This window comes from Schistocerca serialis, chromosome 8, assembly GCF_023864345.2.
Source record: "Schistocerca serialis cubense isolate TAMUIC-IGC-003099 chromosome 8, iqSchSeri2.2, whole genome shotgun sequence".
Taxonomy (NCBI): domain Eukaryota; kingdom Metazoa; phylum Arthropoda; class Insecta; order Orthoptera; family Acrididae; genus Schistocerca; species Schistocerca serialis.
In genome coordinates, this window is record NC_064645.1 from 605,548,444 (window position 1) to 605,570,162 (window position 21,719).

A 21,719-nucleotide genomic window follows, 5' to 3' on the forward strand; every position below is an offset into this window, starting at 1 on the left:
ATTTGATGTATTGTAAATGTTTCATGTGTTTTTGTTTATTATTTTGTGTTTAGTCTTAATAAATCATATTGTTATTTTGGACAGAACTTTCATTCTGTTAATCGGTAGAGCAACCCTATCATTTCTCACTACGTTAATGAAACCTTCCTTTATTTAACTTATTTATCAAATTAAAATATTGCAGGTGCCAAACTCTTTTCTACTCCACTTGAAGGGTTGATTACAGTCAGTTCGCATATCTTTTTCATCCATGTGCAACAGCAAAAGTCGGAGTTAGAATAGGGGGGCTTAGAGCATCATTTACATACGTAAATTCTAGAAGAATTTAGTGTTAAATACACTGCTAGCCCCGGCACCTCGCATATGGTAGTGAAATATGGACTGTGTGAAAACCAGGAGGGAAGATAATAGAAGTATTTGAGGTGTGGTGTTACAGAAGGATGTGGAAAAATTAGGAGAACCGAAAAGGTAAGGAATGAGGAGGTTCCCCAGAGAAGCGGCGAGGAAAGTAGTATATGGAAAACGCCGACAAGAAGAGGGGACAAAACAGGAAGGACATCTGTTAAGACATTAGCAAATAACTTCCATGGCACTACAGGGAGCTGTAGAGGAAGACAGAGATTGAAATACATTTAGAAAATAATTTAGGACTTCGGTTGCAAGTGCTACTCTGAGATGAAGAGGTGGGCACAGGAAAGGAATCCATAATGGGCCACATCACAACAGAGGGCTGGCTAAAAAAAAATGGCTGGTGGGTTCTACACAGCAACCCCAGGGTAATATTAAGTTACAAAGGGTATGCTGCAGGAAAAGATCACCACTGGTGGTTATCTCAGTAATTTTATTTTGCGTCATTGTACCAATTAGCCCACAGAAGGGCCTGGTGACTCTGACTTAAGACACAACAGTTATTCCGTGCAATGGAGCGAAAATCGTTAGCCTTACTGGAAAACGCACAGGCATCCGAGCACGAGATTTCACAAGTATGTGGCAGCAGATTACAACAACGTATCACTTAGTACCCAGGCACAGCACGCAAGGGCCTTATAGGATAGTTCCAGCCAGTTGTCGGTACAGTACATGCTACAACTCACAAGCCGAAATGAAGAAAGCAATAAGGGAATACTTCGACAAACTATATAACAATGAACATAACATCACAGGAACAATGGAGAATAGCTTGCAAATACACGTGCGCCGATATTAATTTCTGAGTAACAAAATCGAAACCTCATCGCCTCCTTTTCTACTACGTTTCATGACTCACTCAAACCTATGCCGCGACGCAAGGCATCCAATCCTGAATGGGATCAATTTCTGTGTTAACTATTGGAATATAATGGGCGAAAACGTCACAACACACAGTAAAATGCTGCAGGGTGTACCGAGTCCATCTGAATTAGCCACAGAGAACTGAAATTGCTTCCTTCAAGGAACATGAGGCAAAATATCTCTGCTGAACGTGGCTTATAAGATATTAACACCCATCATGAATATTCATTTTAAGATGATATTGACAGATATTCTCATATAACTACGCAACCGCCACACGAGAAGTGTGTCTAAGCATATCACAAGGAAAGAGACGAGGTACTGGTGGAACTACAGCTGTTAGGAGAGTTTATACATTATGCCTGAATAGCTCAGTTGTTAGAACACTTGGCCATAAAAAGCAAGGTCCCGAGTTCGAATCTCAGTACACCATACAGTTTTAATCTCCAGGAAGTTTTATGTCACCAAATCTGTTTTTAAATATAATCGAGGCTGGAGTTACGGTTTTAATTTTATTTATTTCATTATTTTTTATTTTCTGAAACAAGCGAAATTTTCCCGTTCGCTCGCAGAAGTCCTATCTTTCCGTTGATGACCAAAATACGTCCCTACTCAATGAATCTTTCCAAAGTTGCCATCGATGGTACGGTTCATGTGGAGTCTAAAGGCCAGTCGCAATAAATATTGTGGTGTCACCGCCAGACACCATACTTGCTAGGTGGTAGCCTTTAAATCGGCCGCGGTCCGTTAGTATACGTCGGACCCGCGTGTCGCCACTGTCAGTGATTGCAGACCGAGCGCCGCCACACGGCAGGTCTAGAGAGACTTCCTAGCACTCGCCCCAGTTGTACAGCAGACTTTGCTAGCGATGCTACACTGACAAATACGCTCTCATTTGCCGAGACGATAGTTAGCATAGCCTTCAGCTACGTCATTTGCTACGACCTAGCAAGGCGCCATTACCAGTTTATATTCAGTATAATAATGTCTAAACAAGAGCGATGTTCTCCAATTGTGGATTAAAGTTAAGTATTCCAATAACTACGTTCTTTTCTTTATAGGATAATTACTTTACCTTGTTCCAGACCTCACGCCAATCTGCGTGAGCTTAACGCGTGCCTTTCGGCTACCTCCGAGTGGCTTGGCTGTCTTGCCACGCCACTACAAATCTAAAATAAACTTCCGAGGTTCTTGGCCCAGACGTTGACACCATCACGAAGATCTTCAATGGCCTTTGGTTATAAAAACCACAATACATAGTCCGTTCATAAAGTTCCGAGACTCAATTTATGCTTGGCTTATAAGTGACGTCAGTGCAGTGAGCACGGTCACAGCTTGAACTAACAACTGTAAACAACAGATGTGCATACGACCAGTCAGTTGCGTGCAGACAGTATTAATTAGTGACGTAAGACTGTAGTGTGTCAACGTTTTCACGCCACAAACCGCAATGTAGCAACAGCTCTAAATGGAGTGTTCAAGACAATCTCCAGAATGTTTTAAAGAAGAAAAAAGTGTGTGCAATGTTTGTCCCGCAAAACTTGACTTTTGAACGGTAACAATGACACGTGAACGCGGATAGTTCTTTTACAGAGCAAGTCATCAGGGCCGACGGCGCTATCAATACAAATGTACCACAAAATAAAATACAGAAATTCACATGAAGGATCAACGCTTCGACTACAACATAGCCGCTGGCCATAGTGGCCGAGCGGTTCTAGGCGCTACAGTCTGGAACCGGGCGACCGCTACGGTCGCAGGTTCGAATCCTGCCTCGGGCATGGATGTGTGTGATGTCCTTAGGTTAGTTAGGTTTAAGTAGTTCTAAGTTCTAGGGGACTGATGACCACAGCAGTTAAGTCCCATAGTGCTCAGAGCCATTTGAACGAACAACATAACCGCTAATGTGATTTTCGAGTTGGACAGCATCCCTGACAGCTTCATATGGTTGTATGAACGTTTTGTACTTTGCACTCATTTAGGAAGGGGGGGGGACTATGTAGTATACGGGAAGCTTTAAAACCATCTTAACAAATTTTCTTTATTTCTTATAAGTAGTGCTCGGCTACGCTTTACTGTGGCTCAATCTGCCTAAATAGAAAAAAAAAGAAATGAGAAATCACACGCTTCTAACATACTTGGCGAGTCACGTAAGAAGTAACACCTCTTTTATTTCATTAACGGTTACACATATGGAATCGTGGTCTTCGTCAAATGTTAGAGCGTCGATGGGAATGTATTTATTTGTTTGGTTAAAGTTTTTAGCGCTGATATCAGCGGAGATATTGAAGTAAGTACGATTTTTAAATGGAACCTAACATCTTTTATAACTGCATTTGATAGCTCGTGAGAAGACTATTACACTGACACAGCGTTTGTTAATGCTGACGCTAAAACCTGTCGTAAAAAATATCAATGTATGTTCTAGAATCAGAGAGCACGGTGACCGGAAACGGCATCTGCAATGCAAACAACGCCAAGCAGGCGTTTCGGACCAGGCTGCATAGTTGTATATCGTAAGGTAGCCCTGTGCTACGATAATAAAGCTTTATTTCCCCTTGAAGCAACTTATTACCTAGATGCAGGTTCACTTACCAATCCTGTATATGGAAGTACGACATAGGCTAGAATCTAGGGTATGACAAAGGGCTTTGAAAAACTATTTCACGTTTGTGTATCCTCCCAGATTTATGTGAGCTGGAACAGAGAAATCAATTGTTCATTCTTCAAAAATGAAGAGGTCTTATACGCACCAAAAAGCAACTACTGTTATTTAATATCCAAATGTTAAAAGGAAGATACGACCTCTGTTTCCCTGAGTGTGGCTGTGTGCCTCTTAGAGGTAAAATACTTGCTGTCGGACGACTGTCCCTATTTCAACTGCTCTAAAATACAATGTATGAGATATATTCTTCGAACAGAACTTCTTATTAAAAATACTTATTGACCACCTGTACACTACAAAATAAATATTCTTCTTAACGAATCGCCGTTGCTAAAAGTAAGCACTTAAGTGTTACCTGCTACGTGCGATACGCGCTGTCTACTTATTAGCCATTGCAATGCAATTTAGTACACACGTAAATGAAATAAACAATTTACTAGCCATGATTCGGTAACCACCCAGATCAAACATGAATTTTGACTTCCAAACAAATAACTTTATCCTTTGTTTAAACTTGTTCAAACTGTTGACCATGGACTAAAAGGGCGTTTGCGATTTCCGTTCGAAAGAGTGATGAACAAATGTAATTACATTGGACGATGTGGTACAGCATGCACTGGCGATTCGACGTCACATACCGTCTAGCGCAGTTGGGACTCCGTCATAGACTGCACCTTTGAGTCCTCCCCAAAGAATGAAATCGAGAGGAGTTAAATCGGGGAACCTCGCAGGCCATTTGCCACTAACGTCCAGGAAAGTTCTCATTCAATATTTGCTCTGCAACACGGGACGGGTGAGATGGGCAACCGTCGTGTTGCAGCACTGTCGAATATCCAGTGGTACCTCTTCTAGAAGAACCGGCAGAAAGTTCGTCAGAAAGTGTGTGTACGAATGTCTGTTTCGAAAGCCGAGATGAAGTAAGGTCCCACAATGTAATTTCTTACGATGCCGCACAACTAACGTTTACGCTCCACGGTAGTTGATGTTGCACCCGACGAACCCGGTGTTGGTTTTCGGCTGCCCAGTAGTGGATGTTATGCAGTTTATTACGTTAGCGTTGTTAGTAAACGTTGCTTCATCGGCAAAGAGCACACTTTGGAAATACGTAGGGTCATCTTCCAGTTGCTGAAGGAAAAACCGGTAAAATTCTGTACGACGTTCGAAATCGCGATCAGCAAGCGCCTGACATAATGACAGATAATAGGAATTGGAAGTCCTGTCGATGCAGGAAGCGAATGACGCTCGTCTAGCTGATTGGGATACCAATTCGATTCTACACAGAGTACGCGAAAGAACTTGGCCCCCTTCTAACAGCCGTGTACCGCAAGTCTCTAGAGGAACGGAAGGTTCCAAATGATTGGAAAAGAGCACAGGTAGTCCCAGTCTTCAAGAAGGGTAGTCGAGCAGATGCGCAAAACTATAGACCTATATCTCTGACGTCGATCTGTTGTAGAATTTTAGAACATGTTTTTTGCTCGAGTATCATGTCGTTTTTGGAAACCCAGAATCTACTATGTAGGAATCAACATGGATTCCGGAAACAGCGGTCGTGTGAGACCCAACTCGCTTTGTTTGTTCATGAGACCCAGAAAATATTAGATACAGGCTCCCAGGTAGATGCTATTTTTCTTGACTTCCGGAAGGCGTTCGATACAGTTCCGCACTGTCGCCTGATAAACAAAGTAAGAGCCTACGGAATATCAGACCAGCTGTGTGGCTGGATTGAAGAGTTTTTAGCAAACAGAACACAGCATATTGTTATCAATGGAGAGACGTCTGCCGGCCGAAGTGGCCGTGCGGTTAAAGGCGCTGCAGTCTGGAACCGCAAGACCGCTATGGTCGCAGGTTCGAATCCTGCCTCGGGCATGGATGTTTGTGATGTCCTTAGGTTAGTTAGGTTTAACTAGTTCTAAGTTCTAGGGGACTAATGACCTCAGCAGTTGAGTCCCATAGTGCTCAGAGCCATTTGAACCAAGAGACGTCTACAGACGTTAAAGTAACCTCTTGCGTGCCACAGGGGAGTGTTATGGGACCATTGCTTTTCACAATATATATAAATGACCTAGTAGATAGTGTCGGAAGTTCCATGCGGCTTTTCGCGGATGATGCCGTAGTATACAGAGAAGTTGCAGCATTAGAAAATTGTAGCGAAATGCAGGAAGATCTGCAGCGGATAGGCACTTGGTGCAGGGAGTGGCAACTGACCTTTAACATAGACAAATGTAATGTATTGCGAATACATAGAAAGAAGGATACTTTATTGTATGATTATATGATAGCGGAACAAACATTGGTAGCAGTTACTTCTGTAAAATATCTGGGAGTATGCGTGCGGAACGATTTGAAGTGGAATGATCATATAAAATTAATTGTTGGTAAGGCGGGTACCAGGTTGAGATTCATTGGGAGAGTCCTTAGAAAATGTAATCCATCAACAAAGGAGGTAGCTTACAAAACACTCGTTCGACCTATACTTGAGTATTGCTCATCAGTGTGGGATCCGTACCAGACCGGGTTGACGGAGGAGATAGAGAAGATCCAAAGAAGAGCGGCGCGTTTCGTCACAGGGTTATTTGGTAACCGTGATAGCGTTACGGAGATGTTTAACAAACTCAAGTGGCAGACTCTGCAAGAGAGGCGCTCTGCATCGCGGTGTAGCTTGCTCGCCAGGTTTCGAGAGGGTGCGTTTCTGGATGAGGTGTCGAATATATTGCTTCCCCCTACTTATACCTCCCGAGGAGATCACGAATGTAAAATTAGAGAGATTAGAGCGCGCACGGAGGCTTTCAGACAGTCGTTCTTTCCGCGAACCATACGCGACTGGAACAGGAAAGGGAGGTAATGACAGTGGCACGTAAAGTGCCCTCCGCCACACACCGTTGGGTGGCTTGCGGAGTATAAATGTAGATGTAGATTCCACATTCCTTGACGATAAGTCTCGTACCACTGCGAGGATTCATTAGTGTCGTAGCCAGAACAGCTTCTTGGGCTTCCCACGCCCGGGTTCCCGGGTTCGATTCCCGGCGGGGCCAGGAATTTTCTCTGCCTCGTGATGGCTGGGTGTTGTGTGATGTCCTTAGGTTAGTTAGGTTTAAGTAGTTCTAAGTTCTAGGGGACTGATGACCTAAGATGTTAAGTCCCATAGTGCTCAGAGCCATTTGAACCATTTGAGCCAGCTTCTTCGTGTTCTCTGACACTTGCAGTCTTCTTTCTTGTCCCCTTTTTTGACGTTCAAGCAGCCTGTCCGCACTAGCTTTTTAATAAATCGTGGGACTGTCTGCCGCGTCGGGCACTGGTGATCCGGATAGATAGCCCTGTACCTCTGTACTCTTTTACGGCATTTGGTTCAAATGGCTCTGAGCACTATGGGACTCAACTGCTGAGGTCATTAGTCCCCTAGAACTTAGAACTAGTTAAACCTAACTAACCTAAGGACATCACAAACATCCATGCCTGAGGCAGGATTCGAACCTGCGACCGTAGCGGTCTTGCGGTTCCAGACTGCAGCGCCTTTAATCGCACGGCCACTTCGGCCGGCTTTTACGGCATTTGTTTTACATTCACCATATAAATGTAGTATATCCAACTTCTCCTCATTGGTTTGCTCGACTGCATGCAACGAGCGTTAAAACAGAAATGAGCGACCTGCAGTGCAAACAGGTAAACAGGCAAGTGTGTTGACATTCTGACATAGCGTAGGACGAGAGCTCTGCTTGGCGGTGTTTGCATTTCTAATGTCGACACCGGCCATCGTGCTCTCAGATTCGAGGACATTTCTCGAATTTTTTTACGACAGATTTCAACGTCAACATTAACAAACGCTATATCACTGCAGTTGCTTCCTCGATAGCTATCGAATGCAGTTACAGTACGTATACGGTTCCTTTAAAAAAAACGTACTTGCTTCAATATCTCCGTTGATACCCGCACTAAAAACATTAATTAAACAAAAAGATACGAGTGCCTCGACACTCTTAACACTTGTCGAAAACCGCGTTTCAATATGTGTAACCGTTCACTAAATACCAGGGGAGTCATGTCTTACGAGACACACTGTATTCGATATACAGGGTGGTCCAAAAGTCTGGTAACACCCTCAAAAAATCTAACCGGAGTACCGAACAGTGAAACAAAGTCCCTACACATGAGTAATGGGAGGGGTAAAAAGTTATAGGCCATGTCACCAACACGACGGCCATCTTGAAAGCACCATCTTGGATTCAATTCGAGAATTTCCAATGGAGCGGTGGTTGTGTGGTATGTCAGACAGATAGAGAATTTCACCAGAAAAACGATGACCTTGTTATTTTCAACATAGCTTTATTCATTCTAGAGTTACAACCAATCATGTGCGGCAGCAGTGATAAGCTCGGCAGCTTGAGTGTTACGTACCGAAAGACATTAAGACGACGTTGCACAGTTCTGAGAGAACACCAACAGTCACAGGAAGAGTTCGATATGCCGTCCATTATGTCGGATTGTTAATGCTGTACTCCGAATCTCGTCCTGATGAACTTTGACCAACACATCCGACTGAATTTGACCGCATGCATCAACAATGAACCAGATCTCGTACTTTCAGAGCATAAACCAGTACTTCGGCTTGATCCCATAGGTAAAAATCTAAAGGAGTTAAATCTGGTGAACCTGGTGCATCCCTACGACAATCCACTTTTGGGGGAGCTGCGCATGCAGGTACGCTCGCACACTGCGTACATAATGCGGCGGGGCTCCACCGTGTTGGAAGAATTCCGTAAATGTCTCGTCTTCCGTTAACAGTGAAGGAAACCCCTCTTCATCTAACAACCTCAGATAACGGCTGGCTGTTAAGGAATCTTCAATGAAAAACGGTCCTACACTTGGGTGCCCCACACGCCACACCAGACTATCAATTTTTGCGAGCCGACAGTTCTAGATGAATCAATCCAGCGCCGATTTGTGTCCGATCTGTAATTCTGCTTGTTCACCTCACCACTGATAAAGAAATTGGCTTCATCACTGAACAGTACCTGTTAGGAAAAACGCGGGCTTATCTTCAGTTGATGCGTCACCAGTCCTCCAAACTGTGCCCGATGGTCAGAGTCATCCTCATTCAAGCGTTGGAGTGGTTGAATTTTGTACGGTGTCATTCGTACTGCGCTAAAATTAGCAGCGAAAGGTGACGAGTGCTCCACTGCGAGTTCTTGCTAACTGTGAAAGGTGGCTACACTGAGTCACAGCGCCAGAGATTGCGCCAAAGAGTTTTATTCCGCCGCCTCCACTGGCAGTGCTTGTTCGAAAGTTGTCGTGGCAGAGCTTGCTGAGAGGATGTTGATAGCTGTACTGTTTGAGGCCATGTCGTGTGCAGTTGTTTTGATGGGCTAGACAGCAGATGTTGTTCGAATGGAGATGTTGTAATGATCAGAGTGTATTTATCGTCAATATATATATGAGGTTAAAAAAAAAGTGCATGGGGGCTTAATTAAATAAAATGCAAATAATTTTAATTTTAGTAGCTGTCTGTCCGGTTATGCAGTCTCGTAACCGGTTGGCCCAGAGTAGTATTAGTACGCAATCTGACTGCATAGAATAACAACAAAGAAAGAAAGGAAATTTCCGTTACACAATTAATTAATTAAGTCCCCAGCAACTATAAAAGCTACGAAACAACAAAGCACAAGTGTAACTGTTCTGTGTTTGGAAGTGTGATTCAACGTACACATCTGGCACGGTTCTTCCTCAATACGCCATTTACAATGAAGTAATTAAAAAGAAACAGAAATACTATGATTGCACATAGAAACCAGAATTACACTCTAATACATGAACACAAGCCAGATGCTTTGTGGACTGAGCCTGTGACCAAGTGGCATTGTTAGTTAGGAAACTTAAAAAAAAAATAAAAAAATGTTTTTTACCTTCATGTATATTGACGAAAAATACACTCTGATCATTACGACATCTCCATTCGAACAACATCTGCTGTCTAGCCCATCAAAACAACTGCACACGACATGGTCTCAACTAGTACAGCTATCGACATCCTCTCAGCAAGCACTGCCCACGACAACTTCCGAACAAGCACTGCCAGTGGAGGCGGCGGAATAAAACTCTTTGGCGCAATCTCTGGCGCTGTGACTCAGTGTAGCCACCTTTCAACTGCCTCCAGTACTCTCACTGTTGTTGCTTCATAGATGGCGGGGTTTGGTGTTCCAGCTTTCTGTTAATCTTCGACGGAGCCTGTTGCCCGGAATTTGACTAAAAAGTTTGGCAACTTCACTGTGAGAAATGAAATGTCTGGTCGGGTGGCGACTGCTGAAATCCTCATGAATGACCCATGTGCTCCGTTGTCCTAACATCAAGATGATTTCGATGCCTTCTTCTCGTGTTAATGACGGTTTCGTAACCTGTAAATGAGGAAACAGCGGTTAAAACGTGAGCATGAGTAAATTTTACGCAACATTTAAACGCATTTAAACAGGGCAGGCATGGGATTTGCACTCTGCACCGTTTAAAGCTCCATTCGATGCCTTTTCGGTACGTAACACTCACGCTGCCGAGCGTATCACTGCTGCCACACATTCCTGGTTCTCGAGAATGAATAAAGTTATGTTGACAGTAGGAACGTCATCGTTTTTCTGGTGAAATTCTCTGTCTGTCTGGTACAGCACATTACCACTTTCCCATTGGAAATTTTCGTGTTGAATCGAAGATGGCGGCTTTCAAGATTGCCTTCTCTCCCCTGTCTCTGTCCATCTCCCAGGTTTTTCTCCTTGCATACCTCTCTGTCCAACACCTCCTCCCCCGCTCTCTGTCTATCTTCTCCTACCCCCTCTATCTCCTCCTACATCGTCTCCCTCCCCATCTCTCAATTTATCATCTCCTCCCCCCTTTCTCTGTCCATTTTATCCTCCCCCACCCCACCCTGTCTCTCAATCTCCTCCTGCCCTCTCTCTCTGTCCCGCTCCTCTTTCCCGTTTTCTATGTCCATTTGCTCTCATCCCTTTGTGTATCTCCTCTTCCCCCCTGTGTCTGACCCTGAGCATTGTTTACTGTTACTACAAATTCAGATGCTGTAGCAGTATTCTAATCATAAATCAATAAGTCATAAATAAAACTTTCCTCTTTGCTAGCAACGTTTCACTGTTGTATTTTTTATATATAACTTTATACACACATCAAAAAAAGTTTTACATCACCCTGGTTCCCAGAACTCCTGAAGATAGACGTTGACTCTGTGGATATTGTATCACAGACAGAGTCCCTTTGACTGTTCAGAGATGTCACTAAACCCGCCCAATCACGTAAACAACCATGTATGAGCAGCGCCTATTAGACGGAGGTGGTCCGACAGCCAGTCAGTTGCAGTCTTTCCACCAGGAAGGATCTACACGGCTCGTGTTGTCTGTAGTTCAACCATGCCTAGACGGTCGATACCGCGGTTCGGTCGCGTCCGCATTGTTACTTTGTGTCAAGAAGGGCTCTCACCAAGGGAAGTGTCCAGGCGTCTCGGAGTGAACCAAAGCGATATTGTTCGGTCATGGAGGAGATACAGACAGAAAGGAACTGCTGATGACATTCCTCGCTCAGACCGCCCAAGGGCTACTGCTCCAGTGGATGACCGCTACCTGCGGATTATGGCTCGGAGGAATCCTGACAGCAAACCACCATGTTGATTAATGCTTTTCGTGCAGCGACAGGACGTCGTGTTACGACTCAAACTGTGCGCAGTAGGCTACATGATGCGCAACTTCACTCCCGTCGTCAATGGCGCAGTACATCTTTGCAACCACGACACTATGCAGCGCGATACAAAATGGTTCAAATGGCTCTGAGCACTATGGGACTCAACCTCTGAGGTCATCAGTCCCCTAGAACTTAGAACTACTTAAACCTAACTAACCTAGGGACATCACACACAGCCATGCCCGAGGCAGGATTCGAACCTGCGACCGTAGCGGTCTCGCGGCTCCAGACTGTAGCGCCTAGAACCGCACGGCCACTCCAGCCGGCAGCGCGGTACAGATGGACCCAACAACATACCGAATGGACCGCTCAGGATTGGCATCACGTTCTCTTCACCGATGAGTGTCGCATATGCCTTCAACCAGACAACCGTCGGAGACGTGTTTGGAGGCAACCCGGCCAGGCTCAACTCCATAGACACACTGTCCAGCGAGTGCAGCAAGGTGGAGGTTCCCTGCTGTTTTGGGGTGGCATTTTGTGGGGCCGACGTACGCCGCTGGTGGTCATGAAAGGCGCCATAACGGCTGTACGATACGTGAATGCCATCCTCCAACCGATAGTGCAATCATATCGGCAGCATATTAACGAGGCATTCGTCTTCATGGTCGACAATTCGTACCCCCATAGTGCACATCCTGCGAATGACTTCCTTCAAAACTCAGGGATCTCCACCGAATCGCCGTAGAGGAGTGGTACAATCTGGACCAACAGTACCTCAATGCAAGAGGACGTGCTACTGGGTATTTCAGGTACCGGTATGTACAGCAATCTAGACCACCTCTGAAGGTCTCGCTGTATGGTGGTACAACTTCCAATGTGTGGTTTTCATGAGCAATAAAATGGGCGGAAATGATGTTTACGTTGATATCTATTCCAATTTTCTGTACAGTTCCGGATGTCACGGAACCGAGGTGAAGCAAAACTTTTTTGATATGCGTATTTAAAAAAGCATAGAGTCTAAACTTTTATTGGAAAGGTATTTTTTGTGATTGTTATATGTTTTCCCCTTATATATTACAAAAATATATTTATATATTAGACCCATTAAAATATACATATATTAAAGAATTAGCTTCTAAAAGCACGCCCGTATTTGAATACAAAGTTATGTCAAAATTTCGAATCAATCGGTCAAGAACTTTTGGAGATTAACGATTATGAACAAATCAACCTTTACATTTTTATAACGTTTCCTCTTTCACTACATATACACGATGTGGCTTTCCAGTAGAAACACAAAAGCACTTGTGTATTCGAATGCAATGTTGTGTCAAAATTTCAAAGCAATCCATGAAGAACTTTCAGAGAATTGAGATTTTGAAGAAACGAACATCTACTTTTGTGCTTATATAGGAAATGCATATGTTCCTAATCGCAAATCTCCAAAGGTTTTTGACGAATGCTTTAAAATTTTGACACAATATAGCACTGCAATACTCGTGTGTTTTTACATATGCAAAATATAACTTTTTATAAATTTAATAATAGGGAAACATTCTTAATATATATGTTGCAATCTAATACAGGCTTGTTTTTAGCTATATATATATATAAGAAATAGATAGCTAAAAACACGCCTGTATTAGATTGCAACATTGTGTCAAAAATTCCAAGCAATCGGTGAATAACTTTCGGAGAGATACACGATAATGAACAACTTACATTATTATTTATATAGATTAACAGTGTCTCGAATTTTTTGGACTAACAAGGCCGATTTCAGTCCTTGGATGCCAGCACCCAACTACATCGACCTGTTCTATCTAGAATCTATTTAAATTAGAGAAGAAGTCTCAAGGCTAGCTACGGCTCAGATTTACCAAACGCTAATTTGAGACATTCTGCGGGACCCAATGCACGTCAAATATGCAAGAAGAGACTGGTCTCGAAAAATTTCCCATCCCCGGACTTGCCCAGAGATGCTAGAGCCGTCTGGTACGAGGTAGCCACAGAATCGCTTCCTACCCCGCTTCCTACCCATACAGAAAAGCAGGCTCCACCTATTTCCTAGCGCACCTTGCAGTGGAATCTGGAGGCTACTGCAGTTCATGTCCTCCTACACCAGCAACCTACAGCAGTTTGTAAATGGGAGAGAAAAATGTTAGCCTTCATCACCGGGTAATGCCTCAAGCAATTCACGATAAAGGATGACAGCCAAAAACAGTTGCACGATAAAAATTTATTAAAATTTCTTGACCAAGGTTTCGGTACATATAAATATACCTTCATCAGAAGTAAAAAATCTGAAATTACATCATGTAATGGAGATTAATAAAACAATTATGCCAAAGGCGTCGTCAATAATTGAGACATCTTCTCCATTTGTACAACATGACTATGGGCACAGGGTCAAAGCGAACAGTTTAGCACCATTACTTCGCCTATGAACTGTGCCCTAGTGTTAAACAGATAAAGCTTGCGCTATGGAACATCCATGTTCCATAGCGCAAGCTTTATCTTGGTCAAGAAATTTTAATAAATTTTTACCGTGCAACTGTTTTTGGCTGTCATCCTTTATCGTGAAGAAATTCAACAGTTGCTGTTGCAGCCATGTTTAAAACCTCAAGCAATTGGTATTTAATCTCCAGCGACCTGACTGGATGCTTTTGTTCAATGCAAGATACAATAGCTACAATTAGCTATCCGGTTACCAACAACCCAAAACTGTAGGGAATACTAGGCTACCTTCTTTCCCAACATTAGATCTTGAAGTGATGAAAAGGAGACAAGCACATATAAAAATTTCATACATATAGCTTTTAATATTAGAATAAGGGCATAAATGTCAACAGGGTTTCAAGAAAACCATTAGTTTGAAGAAGGCTTTCAGTTCACAAGACGAATTTTGGGCAGCAGAAGAACTTTAGTTGTCCACAAAAACCTTGTATCCAAGGCTTAAGGTCTGCAAAAGATTTAGCTGTCATGAAGATTCTTGAGATAAGATGAGTTACAGTTGCTTCCAAATTCCAATGCAACCTTTATGAATAAGCAAATTATTTATTGATCTATTTTTTCAGTTCAGTTGTTTCAAAAAAAAAAAAAAAAACTTGGATTTCATTATTTCAGGAAAGAAAAAATTGTTTTACGAAGAAAAATATGGCAACATACACTGATGTGCCAAAACATTATAGCCACCTGCTTAATAGCTTGTTTGTTCGGCTTTAGAACGAAATACATCACTGATTCTGCGTTTTCAGGGATCTGACAGTTTGTTAGTAGGTTTTTGAAGGTATGTGGCATTAGATGTCTACGCACAGGTCATGCAATTCGCGTAAATAACGAGCAGCAGATTTGCGTACGCGGTTATGGCGCAACATAGTGAACCAGATGGCTTCCATAGTGTTTACACCAGGCGGATTTGGTCGCCGCTACATAAACGTGTTTTCACTATAGTGCTCCTCAAACCACTGTATCACAGTTCTGGCTCCGAAACACGGACCATTATACTGCTGAAAGATGACATTACTGTCGGGGAAGACATCAAGTATGAAGGGATGCAAGTGATTCAAAGGTATCAGCGCGTCTTCGATTGCTACCACAGGTCCCATGCAAGCGCAGGAGAATGTCTGCCGTAACATAATACTGCACCCACCAGTCTGCGTTCGTTTGCGTGCTGCACGTTTCGAGCCGCCATTCGCCTCGATGACGGCGGTTGTGGAGACAACCATCGATTTAGTGTAGCAATAATGTGATTCACCCGATGAGCCGACACATTTCCATCGACCGACGATCGAATCCCAATGGTCCCGTGTCCATTGCAATCGTAATTGACGATGTCGTTGGTTCGACATGTGAGCGCGTGTGGTCTGCTACTGAGCTCCATGTTAAACAATGTACGATGAACGGTGTGCTCCGAAACGCTTGTTTGTGCACCAGCAGTGTGCTCTTCCGGCAGAGATGCCACAGATCCCATCTGTCCTACTTTACAGAACAGACAAGCCTCCGAACCCCACGTTCTGTGAAGAGTCGTTGACGTCCAACCATTTAGTCCCTAGTGATAGTTTCACTGTCCTAGCTCTATCCGTAAATGTTCACGACAGTAGCGCGTAAACATTCGACCAGCTTGGCCATTTTCGAGATATTCGTTCGTCGACTCTGCGTAATAATAATCTGCTGTTTGTCAGAGTTGCTTATTTCAATATATTTCCCCATTTGCAGCCCATACCTTCGCTAGGGTGATGTGCTGTGCGTGTGTGCCCCGCTTACATACTTTTGCTACCACGCCAGGCGCTTTCAACGCCACCAGGCGGCATCCGACGTCGTGGTGCGCAGTGACTTATCAGAGTAAGCTAGTAAAAAACCACAATGGTGAGAGCAAAGTTAGGCTGCAGGGGATGGATGAATGATCACTTAACAAAATACAGGGTGATTCAAAAAGAATACCACAACTTTAGGAATTTAAAACTCTGCAACGACAAAAGGCAGAGCTAAGCACTATCTGTCGGCGAATTAAGGGAGCTATAAAGTTTCATTTAGTTGTACATTTGTTCGCTTGAGGCGCTGTTGACTAGGCGTCAGCGTCAGTTGATGCCAAGATGGCGACCGCTCAACAGAAAGCTTTTTGTGTTGTTGAGTACGGCAGAAGTGAATCGACGACAGTTGTTCAGCGTGCATTTCGAACGAAGTATGGTGTTAAACCTCCTGATAGGTGGTGTATTAAACATTGGTATAAACAGTTTACAGAGAATGGGTGTTTGTGCAAAGGGAAAAGTTCTGGACGGCCGAGAACGAGTGATGAAAATGTAGCACGCATCCAGCAAGCATTTGTTCGCAGCCCAGGAAAATCGACTCGCAGAGCTAGCGGAGAGCTGCAAATTCCACGATCAACTGTATGGAGAATCCTATGAAAAAGGTTAGTTATGAAACCTTATCGTCTGAAATTGGTTCAAGCACTGTCTGCAGCTGATAAGATTAAAAGAATCGATTTCTGTGATTTTATCCTTGCTCAAATGGAAACAGATGAATCTTTCGTTTCAAAGATTGTGTTTAGTGATGAAGCAACTTTCCACACTAACGGGAAAGTCAACCGTCACAATGTCTGTATATGGGACACTGAGAATCCGCGGGAAACAACTCAGTATGAACGTGACTCACCTAAGGTGAACGTTTTCTGTGCCATTTCAGCCAATAAAGTTTTTGGTCCCTTTTTCTTCGAAGGTGCTACTGTAACTGGACTACAGTATCTGGAGATGTTAGAGAATTGGCTGTTCCCTCAGCTCGAACAAGAAGCACAACAATTCATATTTCAGCAGGATGGAGCGCCACCACATTGGCACTTATCTGTCCGTAACTACCTGAACGCCAACTACCCGAGGCGATGGATCGGCCGCCAGGCAGCCCGTGACAGAACACTTCATCACTGGCCTCCAAGAAGCCCTGATCTTACCCCCTGCGATTTTTTCTTATGGGGGTATGTTAAGGATATGGTGTTTCGGCCACCTCTCCCAGCCACCATTGATGATTTGAAACGAGAAATAACAGCAGCTATCCAAACTGTTACGCCTGATATGCTACAGAGAGTGTGGAAAGAGTTGGAGTATCGGGTTGATATTGCTCGAGTGTCTAGAGGGGGCCATATTGAACATCTCTGAACTTGTTTTTGAGTGAAAAAAAACCTTTTTAAATACTCTTTGTAATGACGTATAACAGAAGGTTATATTATGTTTCTTTCATTAAATACACATTATTAAAGTTGTGGTATTCTTTTTGAATCACCCTGTATAGTGACTTAAGCTAGCAGACGATCACTTTGGTGTGAATAACGTTGAGCTACAAGGGCAGGAAGAAGGATCACTTAAGAAAATGGCGTAATTGGTTACACACTGCCCTCGGAAGAGACGGGATATGGAATCGAATCACCGTCGTAGAAACAGTTTTAACGTGCCACACAATCAGTGCAGTACTTACTTTCTAAAGTCTGTTCCAGAGCTCTTCATCGATTATTTTTTTCTATTACTGCTACAAATGCAAGAAGGATAATGTGAGTGCATGCTCATCCGAGTGGAATCAAAGATCTACATTAAAGGTATGATGAAAATGGCACTGTTTTTTATGAGTTCAGTTCCAGAAATGTAATAAACAGCGTTACAGATTCTTTTTGAATGGTGTCCGTAAATGGGACTACTTATCAGTATTGATATGATAACAGCGTCACAACATTTCATCGACTTCCTCCAGTCTTCCCCTTCGTCTGGATCATATGGATGTCCATGTTTAGTAGTAACAATTTATTCTGTAGACAGCCTTCTTACAAATAATTAGAACCTTTCATTAAACTTGAACACGGTTTTACTGCTAGACACACAAAGTCACAGCCAAAGATATGAAGTCCAAAATCGAAACCTTACAAATTTCATGAAGATAAACAGAAAAATTGGTCTAATAAAATGTAGTAGTTTTATTAGTGCACACTTTTTTGCCACGAAATAAAAGTCAAATGCAATGAACAATCAACTTTAACTGGATTGTGAAAGCGACGAGTCTAAAATCACATTCTTTAACGGTGTCTATACCACTATGCAGGGCTATTACAAATGATTGAAGCGATTTCATAAATTCACTGTAGCTCCATTCATTGACATATGGTCACGACACACTACAGATACGTAGAAAAACTCATAAAGTTTTGTTCGGCTGAAGCCGCACTTCAGGTTTCTGCCGCCAGAGCGCTCGAGAGCGCAGTGAGACAAATTGAAATGCACTCACATCAGTCAGCCATAACAGTGCAACGACACTTCAGGACGAAGTTCAACAAAGATCCACCAACTGCTAACTCCATTCGGCGATGGTATGCGCAGTTTAAAGCTTCTGGATGCCTCTGTAAGGGGAAATCAACGGGTCGGCCTGCAGTGAGCGAAGAAACGGTTGAACGCGTGCGGGCAAGTTTCACGCGTAGCCCGCGGAAGTCGACGAATAAAGCAAGCAGGGAGCTAAACGTACCACAGCCGACGGTTTGGAAAATCTTACGGAAAAGGCTAAAGCAGAAGCCTTACCGTTTACAATTGCTACAAGCCCTGACACCCGATGACAAAGTCAAACGCTTTGAATTTTCGGCGCGGTTGCAACAGCTCATGGAAGAAGATGCGTTCAGCGCGAAACTTGTTTTCAGTGATGAAGCAACATTTTTTCTTAATGGTGAAGTGAACAGACACAATGTGCGAATCTGGGCGGTAGAGAATCCTCACGCATTCGTGCAGCAAATTCGCAATTCACCAAAAGTTAACGTGTTTTGTGCAATCTCACTGTTTAAAGTTTACGGCCCCTTTTTCTTCTGCGAAAAAAACGTCACGGGATACGTGTATCTGGACATGCTGGAAAATTGGCTCATGCCACAACTGGAGACCGACACCACCGACTTCATCTTTCAATAGGATGGTGCTCCACCGCACTTCCATCATGATGTTCGGCATTTCTCAGACAGGAGATTGGAAAACCGATGGATCGGTCGTGGTGGAGATCATGATCAGCAATTCATGTCATGGCCTCCACGCTCTCCCGACTTAACCCCATGCGATTTCTTTCTGTGGGGTTATGTGAAAGATTCAGTGTTTAAACCTCCTCTACCAAGAAACGTGCCAGAACTGCGAGCTCGCATCAACGATGCTTTCGAACTCATTGATGCGGACATGCTGCACCGAGTGTGGGAGGAATTTGATTATCGGCTTGATGTCTGCCGAATCACTAAAGGGGCACATATCGAACATTTGTGAATGCCTAAAAAAACTTTTTGAGTTTTTGTATGTGTGTGCAAAGCATTGTGAAAATATCTCAAATAATAAAGTTATTGTAGAGCTGTGAAATCGCTTCAGTCATTTGTAATAACCCTGTATATTACCATAATCCATTTTAAACATGGCTGTCTCTCAATCTGATGTTGTTCCTAGCAAGGCATACGTGCCAAAGGCTTGAACATGTATAATTTTAATTTTTAACTTGAGCATATCTGCCGGAAACTTTGACCATTGCTTTTTCGCAATCTACATTTACGGTTTCTTTAAATTTCATTCTGATGAAGACGTCCTTAGAGGTGTCGAAACCTAGGTCAGTGTACCAGGCAGTTATTTGCAACCGGTTGACTGTGTGATTCCTACACTGAAAAATATTGCAATACACACTACACGGTTAACGTAGTAAAAATTCGCATTATCTCGTTACGATTTCTTTCAAATGCGATAGTGGAACTTTCGGATCGTCAGCGTTGCTGCCTCATATCAGTTGTATGAATCACTCAGAAATGTTTGCTCATTGTTATCACACTCTTGATCCATCCGTTGAAGAGAACTGTATCAGTCACGGTATGTTATATAACAGGTTGACTTGTCTCATCCCTAAGCAAAAGCACGAGCCGATTGAAAAACATATATTAAAAGCGAAGCTTCAGATCTTTTCTGTTCATTATTAAAGTACTTTTTCTGTATATCATTCCTAAGCAGTCAATCCAGAGAGCTTTTCTTTCAAAGATTTTCGTCATAATCATCACTGGAATACGTATGAATCCTTTAACCAAACGTCTTTTACTGTTTCAGGCCCTATGAAAACACAGGATTCTCACGTAACGTTCACACAGCCACTGTACGCGATACACAAAGAAGGTCCTCGCCAGGGAACGTGTACTTTTCTGGATAGTTAACAAACATAACTTCATTTCTTCATCTCGGTAACGAAACAAGCAGGATTTTAACAATGAAATTTCGTACTTGAAGGTATATAAAACTCGTTAGCATTTGTAGGTAAGTTTGTTTCACGTAAATGTAACAACTGACGGCGACGTCTACTATTGTACTCTCGTGTTTGGAACAGAAACACCACATAGGTGGCAGATTTCTCGTTTAGTAAATTTTGTGAAGAGTTCCCTTGCAATCACCGATATGATTTATCTCTGTGTCCCAATTTTTTATGTGAGCTATTGAATACCGGCAAAGAAAAATAGATACCTCGCAAAATATCGTTTAAATTAGTCATAGTTGATTAGGTATTTCGATGAATGAAAAAAAAAAGACTCTAAGTGTTCACCATTCAGGATTATACTCGCCTCTTGGCGAACGCATCTCGTACAGTTCATGAAATACTATCTCTTATGAAAAATTACTCTTTACGAAATATTACGTGAATCAAACTGTGATAACTTAGGTGGTTATTAATTTCATTTGACGCTAAGCAAGGCGAAAACCGATTACCCATTATTTTTTATAGACAACGTACCAGTCGCAATATAATGTTAACAGTTATTTGTTCGGCGTAACTGATAATTGTGCTATACGTTTTCGGAATGGTCTCTCACATTCAGGTAAGCACATTTATGCTTGAGGCAATGGCATGTTAAATTTAAAATATAAATATAAAATCCCTGGTATGCCCAGCGTGGGGTAGGGGAGGGAAACTCCAATTTCTCCAACGCCTCTCCCTTCGCCCTAAGGAAAACAAAGTGTCCACACAACTGAATTAGTATACTGTCCCGATACACGTAAAAACTTGTTAATTCAGCATTCAGAAGGGTGTACCAGTTTGAAAGAAGTTGCATTTGTGATGTAAAATCGCGAATGAAGAGTGGGACCATGTTGCTAATAGATAGGAGCATGGGAACAGCTATTACGGACGCTATGATAATAGTAATTTAGTCACAGGTATTTTTGTGACCACTCTTTTTAATGACGCGTTTCGAAAATAGCATCATCAAAATCAGTTAAGGGTACAGACACCATACAACTGTTCAATATGGCATATATCTACATTGTGTCCCTAGTGGCAATAATCAAGGAGAGGATCCTGCCCATCAACGTATTTGATATTATATACTAGCATATGGTCCTTCTATTTTTACACCAGTTACACCACAACTTAAATAATTTAAGCACTTATGGCACTGGTATAGTCGAAAGTGGTCACTGAAGTGCTACAGCAGCAGAGAGCACTAGCTGTAAGCAGGTCCATAAAAGTCGGAGACCGTTCCCGAAACCCGTAATAGACCAAATAATAATTTAACCTAGTTTGTTGATCGTCAACAGCAACTCATAAGAATATCAACAGAACACTCACAGTTGGGATGAAGCCAACATGG